Source organism: Pleurodeles waltl, chromosome 2_2 (genome assembly GCF_031143425.1).
Source record: "Pleurodeles waltl isolate 20211129_DDA chromosome 2_2, aPleWal1.hap1.20221129, whole genome shotgun sequence".
Classification (NCBI taxonomy): Eukaryota; Metazoa; Chordata; class Amphibia; order Caudata; family Salamandridae; genus Pleurodeles; species Pleurodeles waltl.
The window spans coordinates 147,354,504-147,368,982 of NC_090439.1; positions in this window are offsets into that span (position 1 = coordinate 147,354,504).

A 14,479-nucleotide genomic window follows, 5' to 3' on the forward strand; every position below is an offset into this window, starting at 1 on the left:
CACATTTTTCTGATGATTTCTGTATTAAGTTACTTATTCTCATTAGGTGACTACTTTTGTTATTCCATTATTTGTTGTTTTGGATGTTTGGGATGGTGGGCTTATGATCTGTTGACTCTGTTATCTCACTTGTACCCTTATCTTATATACTTCCGAAAACTGGAGCTACTTTGCTAAGTGAACCTATATTTATTGTTGAACAATCCACTGATAGGCTCTAAGATGAAAAGCCTATGGCATTATCCTGGGATTCTGAGCCAGAGTCATTAACCAACCAGGCCAAAGGTGCGTATTCCGGTTGAGGAGGGGTGATGAGTGCCAGAACTATTTTAAGTCCACTTCTGGTTGAAAGTGTGATTTCACAAAGTTATTCTTTCACTAAAGTAATACAAAATCTGATTGCATCATTAAATCAGATTTTGAAAACTAAGTAGAAAATGGTTTTGTGCCATTTGGTGCAATTTGTGCAAATATTTTCATAAGCAAAGAAGACATAAAGAAATTGTTTTATCATTTCCACGCCTGTCATATGGAATATGGAAATGACCTTACAAACATGAGATAGCTTTTAGAGCTTCAGTCACTGTGTGAGCATGTTTTCTAAATAAATAGTCTGCCATCATTTAAATACTAGGCACCCTGCTTAGTGGGCTTATAAAACACACTTTAGGGATAACCTATTAGAATATACATAATAAGTTTCCTTACAGGGAAAAGGCACCTTTCCAGGGCATGTATTACTGGATTGCCTTTAAACTGCAAGAGGCTGTAGGTGTTCCTTGCATATTTTTCTCATGTATGTGGGAAGTGTAAATATACACTGGAGCTCACCTATGACAATTTACTTCCATATCAACAGTGCCATTCCAGTGTCACCTACCATGGACTTTCAAAATAGTTCAAATTCATCCATTTGGGGGTGAGATAATTGTTACTACTTTGTGCCAGAGCACAGACACTGTGATACTGAATAAGAGTGTCACCAGGTACAGAGGTCTGTTTTAATACCAGCAAACATGGGGCACAGAAAAAGCCAGTGCAGAAAAAGGTGAATTTGGTACATCACAGAAGAGGACCTCCTAAAAAGTTGGACTGCAAGGTCTCTTATGCAGCAAACAAGGTTCATCTTTACAAACCTCATGAAACAGGTCTCTAATTTGTCTTTATTCCACAGGAGCAGTGGCGACACCCACACCATTTCATACTCAGGCTTCACATTTGATATAACAATGTAGGACAGTGCCGTCTTTCTTGGCATGTTACCCCCAATTTCTGCCTGACTGTGTCACTGGGATCCTGCTAGTCAGGACCCCAGTGCTTATGGTTTGTGGCCTGCTTGTCAGTGTGTTTCACTGTTTTCTAAATTGTCACTGGAGTACTGCTGATCAGAAATCCAGTGTTCATGCTCTCTCTGTTTCCAAATGTATCCTTACATACTGGTAACTCAGTATTTCACTCTAAATTGTCATACTGCACCCCCCCTTATAAGTCTTTAGTATATGGTACCTAGGTAACCAGGGCACTGGGGTTCCAGGGGATCCATATGGGCTGCAGCATTTCTTTTGCCACCTGTAGGGAGCCCATGCAAACACTTCTTCAGGACTGCCATTGCAGCCTGTGTGAAATAATGCATGCACTATTTCACAGCCATTTTCACTGCACCAGGTCACTTATAAGTCACCTATATGTCTTACCTTCAAACCCTGAAGGCTAGGTGCATATTACCTGTGTGTGAGGGCAACCCTGTACTAGCAGGAGTGCCCCCACATCGCCCATGCCCATTTTCCCAGACTCTGTTAGAGCGGGGACGCCATTATAAGTGTGCACTACATAGAGGTAAATACATATGTGTAGCTTCACAATGGTAACTCTGACCATACCCATGTAAGTTCTCTAACAATTGTAAATTGTACCCACGTTCTGATTCTAGTATGGGGTGCAATTTCATATGCTCTAGGGGCTCCGCTATGGACCCCCAGTACTGCCATACCAGCCTTCTGAGGTTTCCACTGCAGCTCCAGCTCCTGCCACCTCACAGACAGGCTTCTGCCCTCCTGGGGCTTGGGCAGCCCAATCCCAGGAACGCAGAACAAAACACTTCCTTTGGGAGTGTGTTGTTACACCCTTTCCCTTTGGAAATAGGTGTTACAGACATGGGAGGGGTATTCTCCCGGAGCCTCTGGAAGTGCTTTGAAGGGCACAGATGGTGCACCCCCTGCAAAATCTAGGCTAGAGCAGTTCAGGGACCCCAGTCCCTGTTCTGGCGTGAAACTGGACAAATGAAAGTGGAGTGACCACTCGCCAGTCAATCACCACCCCAGGGGTGGTGCCCAGAACTCCTCCAGAGCCTGCCCATCTTGGATTCCAAGGTGGCGGGGCACTTTGGGAGCCTCTGAGCGGCCAGTGCCAGCAGGTGACATCACAGACCCCTCCTGATAGATCCATACCTGGTTAGGTGACCAGGGCTATTTATTGTCTCTCCTGTGGGTATTTCTTCCTCTGCTTCACCTTCTACCATCAGATCAAAAACAGAACTGCTCCAGGAACTCTACAACTTGCAACAAAGTATCCAAGGTGACTACTGCAACTCTGTAACTCCAGCTCCTGCAAGCAATTGCAGCCGATTCCAGGTTGTGCATCCTCAGAAGGCTCACTGTCTTCAGCCTGCACTGGAAATATTGAAGGAATCTCCCATGGAGTGACGGAGTCACTTCCCTGCTTCACCCTTCTGCAGCGACAACCGGTACTCTGATCCCCCTCTCCTGACGACGAGCGTGGTCCCTGAAACACAGGTGGTAAACCAAAGTTACCCTGATTGTCCATAGATCAAGCTGTCCAAATTTGGTGGAGGTAAGAGCTTGCCTCTCTGTGTCAGACGGCACCCCTGTGTATTGTGTGTTTTGCAGCTCCTAGGGCTTCTTTGTGCTTCTCCAAGAAATCTTTCATACACAGCCTAGCCCAGATCCCCTGTGAAGCTCAGCTCCCTGAGTTGTTCTCCAGTGGCGTGGGATCCCTTTGTGTAGTGCTGCAATGACTGCCATTGGCAACTCCTTTGTCCCTGTGTTCTGGGACTCCCTTGGGTGCTGCCTGGTCTTCTCGGGGCTCTCTGAAGTGCTGCAAGTCCTCTCTGTCTCCTCATCCTTAGTTGAGACCCCCAGGTCCCTCCTGGGCCTGGGCGGCGCCTCTTCCCACCAAATGCATTTCTTGCGTGAGCCAAGGCTTGTTGGCAGAATCCAGCTTAGAAAACCAGCCTGCATTCATCTACTCGACGTGGGTCATCTTCTGCACCAAGCAGGACCCCGCAGCTATCTTCTTTGGTGCATTTCTGACTTTTTCTTCTAACCGGAGAGTTCACTTTTGCACCTTCATCCGGGTTAGCAGGGGCTCCTGTTATTCCTGGACTCTTCTGCGTCTCTAGGACTTGGACTCCTCTCTCCACAGGTCTTCAGGTCCAGGAATCCATCATTGGTCTCTTGCAGTCTTGCTTGGTTTTTGCATTATTCTTTATCACGACTCCTAGTATGTTTTTAGGAAACTTGCTGTACTTTACTCCTGCATTTCTGGGCTCTGGGTTGGGATATTTTACTTAAATTTAGTGTTTTCTTGCACTCCCAGTTCCCCTCTACACACTACTCTTGCCTAGGTGGGAAACCGACATTCGCATACCACTATTTTAGTGTATGGTATGCAACCTATTGTGATTTTCACTGTTTGCACTATTTTATGACTGTTTACTTACCTGATTTTGGTTACTAGTGTATATTTTGTGTATAATACTTACCTCCTAAGGGAGTATAGTCTCTAAGATATATTTGTAATTTATGTCACTAAAATAAAGTAACTTATAAGTCACCTATATGTCTAACCTTCACCTGGTGAAGGTTGGGTGCAAAGTTACTTAGTGTGTGGGCACCCTGGCACTAGCCAAGGTGCCCCCACATCGTTCAGGGCAAATTCCCCGGACTTTGTGAGTGCGGGGACACCATTTTACGCGTGCACTATCCATAGGTCACTACCTATGTATCGCGTCACAATGGTAACTCCGAACATGGCCATGTAACATGTCTAAGATCATGGAATTGTGAGACAATTCCATGATCCCCTGAGTCTCTAGCACAGACCCGGATACTGCCAAACTGCCTTTCCCGGGGTTTCACTGCAGCTGCTGCTTCTGCCAACCCCTCAGACAGGTTTCTGCCCTCCTGGGGTCCAACCAGGAATGACCCAGGAAGGCAGAGCAAAGGACTTCCTCAGAGGGAGGGTGTTACACCCTCTCCCTTTGGAAAAAGGTGTCAGGGCTGGGGAGGAGTAGCCTCCCCCAGCCTCTGGAAATGCTTTGATGGGCACAGAGGGTGCCCATCTCTTCATAAGCCAGTCTACACCGGTTCAGGGATCCCCCAGCCCTGCTCTGGCGCAAAACTGGGCAAAGGAAAGGGGAGTGGCCACTCCCCTGACCTGCACCTCCCAGGGGAGGTGCCCAGAGCTCCTCCAGCGTGCCCCAGACCTCTGCCATCTTGGATTCAGAGGTGTGCTAGCACACTGGACTGCTCTGAGTGGCCAGGGCCAGCAGGTGACGTCAGAGACTCCTTCTGATAGGCTCTTACCTGTGTTACTAGCCTATCCTCCTTCCTAGGTAGCCAAACCTCCTTTTCTGGCTATTTAGGGTCTCTGCTTTGGGGAATTCTGCAGATACCGAATGCAAGAGCTCACCAGAGTTCCTCTGCATCTCCCTCTTCACCTTCTGCCAAAGGATCGACCGCTGACTGCTCAGGACGCCTGCAAAACCACAACAAAGTAGCAAAGACGACTACTGCAACCTTGTATCGCTTCATCCTGCCGGCTTTCTCGCCTGTTTCCTGGTGGTGCATGCTCTGTGGGTAGCCTGCCTCCTTCTTGCACCAGGAGCTCTGAAGAAATCTCCAGTGGGTCAACTGAACCTTCCCCCTGCAACCGCAGGCAACAAAAGACTGCATCACCGGTCCTCTGGGTCCCCTCTCAGCATGACGAGCGTGGTCCCTGGAACTCAGCAACTCTGTCCAAGTGACTTCCTCAGCCCAGTGACTCTTCAGTCCAAGTTTGGTGGAGGTAAGTCCTTGCCTCCCCACGCTAGACTGCATTGATGGGTACCACCTGATTTGCAGCTGCTCCGGCTCCTGTGCACTCTTCCAGGATTTTCTTCATGCACAGCCAAGCCTAGGTCCCCGACACTCTTACCTGCAGTGCACAACCTTCTGAGTTGTCCTCCGGCGTCATGGGACTCCCTTTTCTGACTTCGGGTGGACTCCGGTTCACTCCTCTTCTAAGTGCCTGTTCCAGTACTTCGGCAGGTGCTGCCTGCTTCTGTGAGGGCTCCCTAACTTGCTGGGAAACCCCTCTGTCTCCTCATCCAAGTGGCGATATCCTGGTCCCTGCTGGGCCACAGCAGCATCCAAAAACCCTAACCACGACCCTTGCAGCTAGCAAGGCTTGTTTGCGGTCTTTCTGCGTGGGAACACCTCTGCAAGCTTCTTCACGACGTTGGACATCCAACCTCTAAAGGGGAAGTTCCTAGTCCTCTTAGTTCTTGCAAAACACCAAGCTTCTTCCATCCGGTGGCAGCTCCTTTGCACACTCAGCTGGCATTTCCTGGGCAATATGCCCACTCTCGACACTGTCGCGACTCTTGGACTTGGTCCCCTTGTCTTACAGGTACTCAGGTCTGGAAATCCACTGTTGTTGCTTTGCTGGTGTTGGTTTTCCTTGCAGAATCCCCCTATCACGACTTCTGTGCTCTCTGGGGGTTGTAGGTGCACTTTACACCTACCTTACAGGATCTTGGGGTGGGCTATTTTTCTAACCCTCACTGTTTTCTTACAGTCCCAGCGACCCTCTACAAGCTCACATAGGTTTGGGGTCCATTCGTGGTTCGCATTCCACTTTTGGAGTATATGGTTTGTGTTGCCCCATACCTATGTGCTCCTATTGCAATCTACTGTAACTTTACACTGCTTGCATTACTTCCTTTTGCTATTACTGCATATTTTTGGTATTGTGTACATTTATCTTGTGTATATTTGGCATCCTCATACTGAGGGTACTCACTGAGATACTTTTGGCATATTGTCATAAAAATAAAGTACCTTTATTTTTAGTATATCTGTGTATTGTGTTTTCTCATGATATTGTGCAGATGACACCAGTGGTATAGTAGGAGCTTTGCATGTCTCATAGTTCAGCCTAAGCTGTTCTGCTATAGCTACCTTCTGTCAGCCTAAGCTTCTAGAAACACCTCTTCTACACTAATAAGGGATAAATGGACCTGATACAGAGTGTAAGTACCCCTTGGTACCCACTACAAGCCAGGCCAGCCTCCTACATTGGTTGTGCAGCAGTGGGATAAGTACTTGTAACTACTTACCACTTTGTCATTTTGTACTTTTCATAAGAGAATAATATACAAAACAAGTTCAGTGTATGTACACCTAACCAAAAAGTTTTGCTTTTCTTCTCTTACACTATCTGCTAAGTGTTGAAAAGTAGTCCTAAACTTTCAAAAAGTTTGGAAAAGTTTTTTTTTCTGTTCTTTAAAAAAGTCCTGAAACTTTTTCTCTCTTCTCACTGTCTCTAAACCTTCTTCTATCATGTCTGATGTAGGAACTTCTCTTAAAATGGTCAATACAACTTATGACAATCTTAACTTTAAGAGCCTAAGGAGTCTCTGCATTGATAGAGGTTTAGTGGTAGGAAAGAACCCTTCTAGAGAATTTCTGTCTAACATGCTCATTGAGAATGATAAGTCCCAGGGTGGCACTTCAATTGAGAAGTTAGGAGATAGCTCACACTCTGACTCAGGGGAGCCCCTTGAGGGAGGTGTACAGGGTTCTCTTCCTAATCTGCCCCTTAGCAGACCACCTAGCAATACTGGTAGTAATAGAAGCTCCCATCATAGTAGGGATGGTTTTGTTCCTGAAGGCCAAGTTGTTAGAGTGCAAGCTGTTAGAGGCAGGTCTCCCTCTGCTGAATCCAATATTTCTTCTGTGTCTAAGCATTCTCAACCCACAAACCTTCAAGACAAATTGTTAGAAAAGGAACTCAATAAGTTGAGAGTGGAAAAGACCAGGCTGAAGTTTAAACAGCAACAGCTGGCTCTAGACAGGGAATCCCTAGATCTGGAGAAGGAGAAACAGAGGTTGAGGTTTAGACCCCATGGTGGCAGCAGCAGTATTCCTGATAGCAATCCTGTGAGAGAGCATGATTCCAGGAATCTGCACAAGATAGTTCCCCCTTACAAGGAGGGGGATGACATTAACAAGTGGTTTGCTGCACTTGAGAGGGCTTGTATGGTACAGGGGGTCCCTCAAAGGCAGTGGGCTGCTATCCTATGGCTACCTTTCAATGGAAAGGGTAGGGATAGGCTCCTTACTGTTAGAGAAAGTGATGCCAATAATTTTGCAGTTTTGAAGGATGCACTCTTGGATGGATTTGGCTTAACCACTGAACAATACAGGATTAAGTTCAGAGAAACCAGAAAATAGTCCTCACAAGACTGGGTAGACTTTGTTGACTATTCAGTGAAGTCCTTGGAGGGGTGGTTACATGGCAGTAAAGTTTTTGACTATGAAAGCCTGTACAATCTAATCCTGAGAGAGTATATTCTGAATAACTGTGTGTCTGATGTGTTACACCAATATCTAGTGGACTCAGATCTGACCTCCCCCCAAGAATTGGGAAAGAAGGCAGACAAATGGGTCAGAACAAGAGTGAACAGAAAAGTTCATACAAGGGGTGACAAGGATGGCAAGAAGAAGGATGGCAAGTCTTCAGACAAGGATGGGGACAAATCTAAAAATGAGTCTTCATCAGGCCCACAAAAACTCTCTGGTGGGGGTGGTGGGTCCAAATCCTCTTCTAATCAAGTAAAAAAAACCTTGATGCTATTTATGTAAAGTAAAAGGCCATTGGACAACTGATGCCAGTTGTCCAAAGAAAAGCACCAAACCTCCCACTACCACAACCCCTACTGCAACCTCTAGTGCCCCTAGTAATAGCAGTGGTGGTGGGAGCAAACCTACTAATAGCCAATCCAAGGGAGTAGCTGGGCTCACTTTTGGTAATTTAGTTGGGGTTGGTCTTGTTAGGGAGACCACAGAGGCTGTGTTAGTCTCTGAAGGTGCCATTGATTTGGCCACCTTGGTTGCTTGTCCCCTTAATATGGATAAGTACAAGCAACTTCCCCTAATCAATGGTGTTGGGGTTCAGGCCTACAGGGACACAGGTGCCAGTGTTACCATGGTAATAAAGAAACTGGTACACCCTGAACAACACCTACTTGGTCACCATTACCAAGTGACAGACGCTCATAACAACACTCTTAGCCACCCCATGGCTGTTGTGAATCTCAACTGGGGGGGGGGTTACTGGTCCAAAGAAAGTTGTGGTTGCCTCAGATTTACCTGTAGACTGTCTACTAGGGAATGATTTAGAGACATCAGCTTGGGCAGAAGTGGAGATGGAAGCTCATGCAGCAATGCTGGGCATTCCTGGGCACATTTTTGCTTCGACAAGGGCTCAGGCCAAAAAGCAAAAAGGACAGGGTGACTTGGATCCTGGAACAATGGACCAAGTGCTCCCTAAAGCTAGGGGTAGCAAGGGTAAATCCCTCCCTCTACAGATGATTCAACTTCTGAGGAAGAAGAATTTCCACCCCGTGCAGAACCTTCACCAGAGGAGCTGGAAGCAGACACTGCTGAGCTTTTGGGTGGAGGGGGGCATGCCAGGGAGGAGCTGAGTGTGGCACAGCAATCCTGTCCCACATTAGAGGGTCTCAGACAGCAAGCTGTCAAACAGCAAAATTGGGATGTCAGTGACTCACATAGAGTTCACTGGGAGGACAACCTCTTGTACACAGAGGCAAGGGACCCAAAACCTGGAGCAGCCAGGAGATTGGTAATTCCCCTGCAGTACAGAGAGTTCCTCCTAACCCTTGCACATGGCATTTATTTGGCTGGACATTTGGGTCAGATTAAAACATGGGAAAGGCTTGTCCCCCTGTTTCACTGGTCTAGGATGTCAGAGGACACAAAAGACTGGTGGCACTCCAAAGGCTCCCCTTATTCCACTACCTGTGGTTGGAGTCCCCTTTGAAAGGGTAGGAGTTGACATAGTTGGCCCCCTTGACCCTCCTACTGCTTCAGGCAATAGGTTTATCTTGGTGGTAGTGGACCATGCCACAAGATATCCTGAAGCTATTCCGCTAAGGACCACTACAGCTCCTGCAGTGGCAAAAGCCCTCCTAGGAATCTTTTCCAGGGTGGGTTTCCCAAAGAGGTTGTATCAGACAGGGGTGGCAACTTTATGTCTGCATACTTGAAGGCCATGTGGAAGGAATGTGGTGTAACATACAAATTCACCACACCTTATCATCCACAAACAAATGGACTGGTAAAGAGGCTTAACAAAACTCTCAAAGGAATGATAATGGAACTCCCTGAAAAACTCAGGAGGAGATGGGATGTCCTGTTACCTTGCCTCCTTTTTGCTTACAGGGAGGTACCCCAGAAACCTTTAAAAGCTCCTAAGCAAGATATAGTGGACTATGTACTTGGCCTAAGATCTGGAATGGCTGAGTACATGAAAAAGGCCAGTAAAAACCTTCAGGCCAGCCAAGAGCTCCAAAAGCAATGGCATGACCAGAAGGCTGTTCTGATTCAGTACCAACCAGGACAGAAGGTGTGGGTATTGGAGCCTGTGGCCCCAAGAGCACTCCAAGACAAATGGAGTGGACCCCATCTCAATGTTGAAAAGAAGGGCGAGGTCACCTACTTGGTTGACCTGGGCACTGCCAGGAGTCCCCTTAGGGTACTCCATGTCAATCGCCTAAAACCCTACTATGACAGGGCTGATCTCACCCTGCTCATGGCAACAGATGAAGGATAGGAAGCAGAGAGTGACCCTCTCCCTGATCTCTTCTCTTTCACAGAACAGGATGCTCTAGTGGAAGGTGTAGTTTTGGCAGACTGTCTTACTGCTGAACAGAAAGACAACTGCATAAATCTCCTAGGTCAGTTTTCTGAACTCTTTTCAACTGTGCCAGGCACCACATCATGGTGTGAGCACACAATAGATACTGGAGACAGCATGCCTGTCAAAAGTAAAATCTATAGGCAGCCTGACCATGTCAGGGACTGCATAAAACAAGAAGTTCAGAAAATGCTTGAACTAGGAGTGGTTGAACATTCTGAAAGCCCATGGGCCTCTCCTGTGGTGCTTGTACCAAAGCCTCATCCAAAAGATGGAAAAAGAGAGATGAGGTTTTGTGTAGATTACAGAGGTCTCAACCAGGTAACAAAAACTGATGCTCACCCTATACCCAGGGCAGATGAGCTCATAGATACACTGGCATCTGCCAAGTATCTAAGCACCTTTGATTTGACTGCAGGGTATTGGCAGGTCAAGTTATCAGAGGATGCTAAAGCAAAAACTGAATTTTCGACTATTGGAGGGCACTACCAATTCACAGTAATGCCCTTTGGTTTGAAAAATGCACCTGCCACTTTTCAGAGGTTGGTGAATACAGTCCTGCAAGGGTTGGAGGCTTTTAGTGTAGCATATCTGGACGATATAGCTGTCTTTAGCTCCACCTGGGATGATCACCTGGTCCACCTGTGGAAAGTTTTGGAGGCCCTGCAGAAGGCAGGCCTCACTATCAAGGCTTCAACGTGCCAGATAGGGCAGGGGAAAGTGGTTTATCTGGGACACCTGGTAGGTGGAGAAAAGATTGCACCACTTCAAGGGAAACTCCAAACAATCATGGATTGGGTTCCCCCTACAACTCAGACCCAGGTGAGAGCCTTCCTAGGCCTCACTGGGTATTACAGGAGATTCATTAAAAACTATGGCTCCATTGCAGCCCCACTTAATGATCTCACTTCCAAGAAGATGCCTAAAAAGGTATTGTGGACAGCTAGCTGTCAGAAAGCTTTTGAGGAGCTCAAACAGGCCATATGCACTGCACCTGTCCTAAAAAGCCCATGTTACTCCAAGAAATTCATTGTTCAAACTGATGCATCTGAATTAGGGGTAGGGGCAGTCTTATCACAACTCAATTCTGAGGGCCAGAATCAACCTGTTGCTTTTATCAGCAGGAGGTTGACCCCCAGAGAAAAGCATTGGTCTGCCATAGAGAGGGAGGCCTTTGATGTGGTCTGGGCACTGAAGAAGTTGAGGCCATACCTGTTTGGCACTCACTTCATTGTTCAGACAGACCACAAACCTCTACTTTGGCTAAAACAAATGAAAGGTGAAAACCCTAAATTGTTGAGGTGGTCCATATCTCTACAGGGAATGGACTATACAGTGGAACTTAGACCTAGGAGTACCCACTCCAATGCAGATGGACTCTCCAGATATTTCCACTTAGACAATGAAGACTCATCAGGTCATGGCTAGTCTTATTGTCCTTCGTTTGGGGGGGGGGGTTGTGTAGGAAAGTACCATATTGCCTGGCATGTTACCCCCATATTTCACTGTATATATGTTGTTTTAGTGTATGTGTCACTGGGACCTTGCCAGCTGGGGCCCCAGTGCTCATAAGTGTGCCCTGTATGTGTTCCCTGTGTGATGACTAACTGTCTCACTGAGGCTCTGCTAACCAGAACCTCAGTGGTTATGCTTTCTCTGCTTTCCAAATCGTCACTAACAGGCTAGTGACCAATTTCACCAATTCACATTGGCATACTGGAACACCCTTATAATTCCCTAGTATATGGTACTGAGGTACCCAGGGTATTGGGGTGTTACACCCTCTCCCTTTGGAAAAAGGTGTCAGGGCTGGGGAGGAGTAGCCTCCCCCAGCCTCTGGAAATGCTTTGATGGGCACAGATGGTGCCCATCTCTGCATAAGCCAGTCTACAACAGTTCAGAGATCCCCCAGCCCTGCTCTGGTGCGAAACTGGACAAAGGAAAGGGGAGTGACCACTCCCCTGACCTGCACCTCCCAGGGGAGGTGCCCAGAGCTCCTCCAGCGTGCCCCAGACCTCTGCCATCTTGGATTCAGAGGTGTGCTGGCACACTGGACTGCTCTGAGTGGCCAGGGCCAGCAGGTGACGTCAGAGACTCCTTCGGATAGGCTCTTACCTGTGTTACTAGCCTATCCTCCTTCCTAGGTAGCCAAACCTCCTTTTCTGGCTATTTAGGGTCTCTGCTTTGGGGAATTCTTCAGATACCGAATGCAAAAGCTCACCAGAGTTCATCTGCATCTCCCTCTTCACCTTCTGCCAAAGGATCGACCACTGACTGCTCAAGACGCCTGCAAAACCGCAACAAAGTAGCAAAGACGACTACTGCAACCTTGTATCGCTTCATCCTGCCGGCTTTCTCGTCTATTTCCTGGTGGTGCATGCTCTGGGGGTAGCCTGCCTCCTTCTTGCACCAGGAGCTCTGAAGAAATCTCCCGTGGGTCAATGGAATCTTCCCCCTGCAACCAGGGAACAAAAGACTGCATCACCAGTCCTCTGGGTCCCCCTCAGCACGACGAGCATGGTCCTTGGAACTCAGCAACTCTGTCCAAGTGACTCCCACAGTCCAGTGACTCGTCAGTCCAAGTTTGGTGGAGGTAAGTCCTTGCCTCCCCACGCTAGACTGCATTGCTGGGTACCGCATGATTTGCAGCTGCTCCAGCTCCTGTGCACTCTTCCAGGATTTCCTTCGTGCACAGCCAAGCCTGGGTCCCCGACACTTTAACCTGTAGGGCACAACCTTCTGAGTTGTCCTCCGGCATCGTGGGACTCCCTTTTTTGACTTAGGGTGGACTCCGGTTCACTCCTCTTCTAAGTGCCTGTTCCGGTACTTCAGTGGGTGCTGCCTGCTTCTGTGAGGACTCCCTGACTTGCTGGGCACCCCTCTGTCTCCTCATCCAAGTGGCGACACCCTGGTCCCTCCTGGGCCACAGCAGCATCCAAAAACCCTAACTGCGACCCTTGCAGCTAGCAAGGCTTGTTTGCGGTCTTTCTGCATGGGAACACCTCTGCAAGCTTCTTCACGACGTGGGACATCCATCCTCCAAAGGGGAAGTTCCTAGTCCTCTTCGTTCTTGCAAAACACCAAGCTTCTTCCATCTGGTGGCAGCTCCTTTGCACCCTCAGCTGGCATTTCCTGGGCATCTGCCCACTCTCGACACTGTTGCGAGTCTTGGTCTTGGTCCCCATGTCTTACAGGTACTCAGGTCCAGAAACCCACTGTTGTTGCTTTGCTGGTGTTGGTTTTCCTTGCAGAATCCCCCTATCTTGACTTCTGTGCTATCTGGGGATTGTAGGTGCACTTTACACCTACCTTACAGGGCCTTAGGGTTGGCTATTTTTCTAACCCTCACTGTTCTCTTACAGTCCCAGCGACCCTCTACAAGCTGACATAAGTTTGGGGTCCATTCGTGGTTCGCATTCCACTTTTGGAGTATATGGTTTGTGTTGCCCCTATACCTATGTGCTCCTATTGCAATCTACTGTAACTTTACACTGCTTGCATTACTTCCTTTTGCTATTACTGCATATTTTTGGTATTGTGTACATTTATCTTGTGTATATTTGGCATCCTCATACTGAGGGTACTCACTGAGATACTTTTGGCATATTGTCATAAAAATAAAGTACCTTTATTTTTAGTATATCTGTGTATTGTGTTTTCTTATGATATTGTGCAGATGACACCAGTGGTATAGTAGGAGCTTTGCATGTCTCCTAGTTTAGCCTAAGCTGCTCTGCTATAGCTACCTTCTATCAGCCTAAGCTGCTAGAAACACCTATTCTACACTAATAAGGGATAACTGGACCTGGTACAGAGTGTAAGTACCCCTTGGTACCCACTACAAGCCAGGCCAGCCTCCTACAAGCCTGGCTTCGAGACACTGATTACATTTCACTATTAAGGGATAACTGGACCTGGTATAAGGTGTCAGCACCATAGGTACCCACTACAAACCAGGCCAGCCTCCTACAAATAACACAACTTTTTATTCACTAGTTCTGTGCACCACATAAATCATAAGGATAGTTCTCAGTGTTTCCTCATCTTATAGAAACTTGATTTCATTGAATGAAATACCTCAAAGATCTGTTCCCTTGATTATGGCCTGCAACAGCTTACTATTCCTTTCTAGAAGGCTTATCTACCCCTATTTGTAACATTGTACTAAGCTGTGTTTACTATTTGCTGCTAAGGGTAAGAGAAATGGGTAAAAAAGCACAATTAAAAAATGGTTACTAGGGGTGGGCGGGGAGCTCCGCTCCACTTGCTAACGGAGTTTTTGGCACTCCACGGTTTGCTTGGAGCATTAAGTATGACCAAAAACTCTGAAAGCCCCACCAGCGGAGCGGAGCTCACCACATGTGCACTGCAGCCCATTTATTTGCCACACAGTGCAATCACAGACAGTTTGTGCTTGGGCTCTGTGGCCTGTAACTGGGCTGCAGTGTGCTCTCGGCCCGAAATGCTGTGCTAGTGCTTG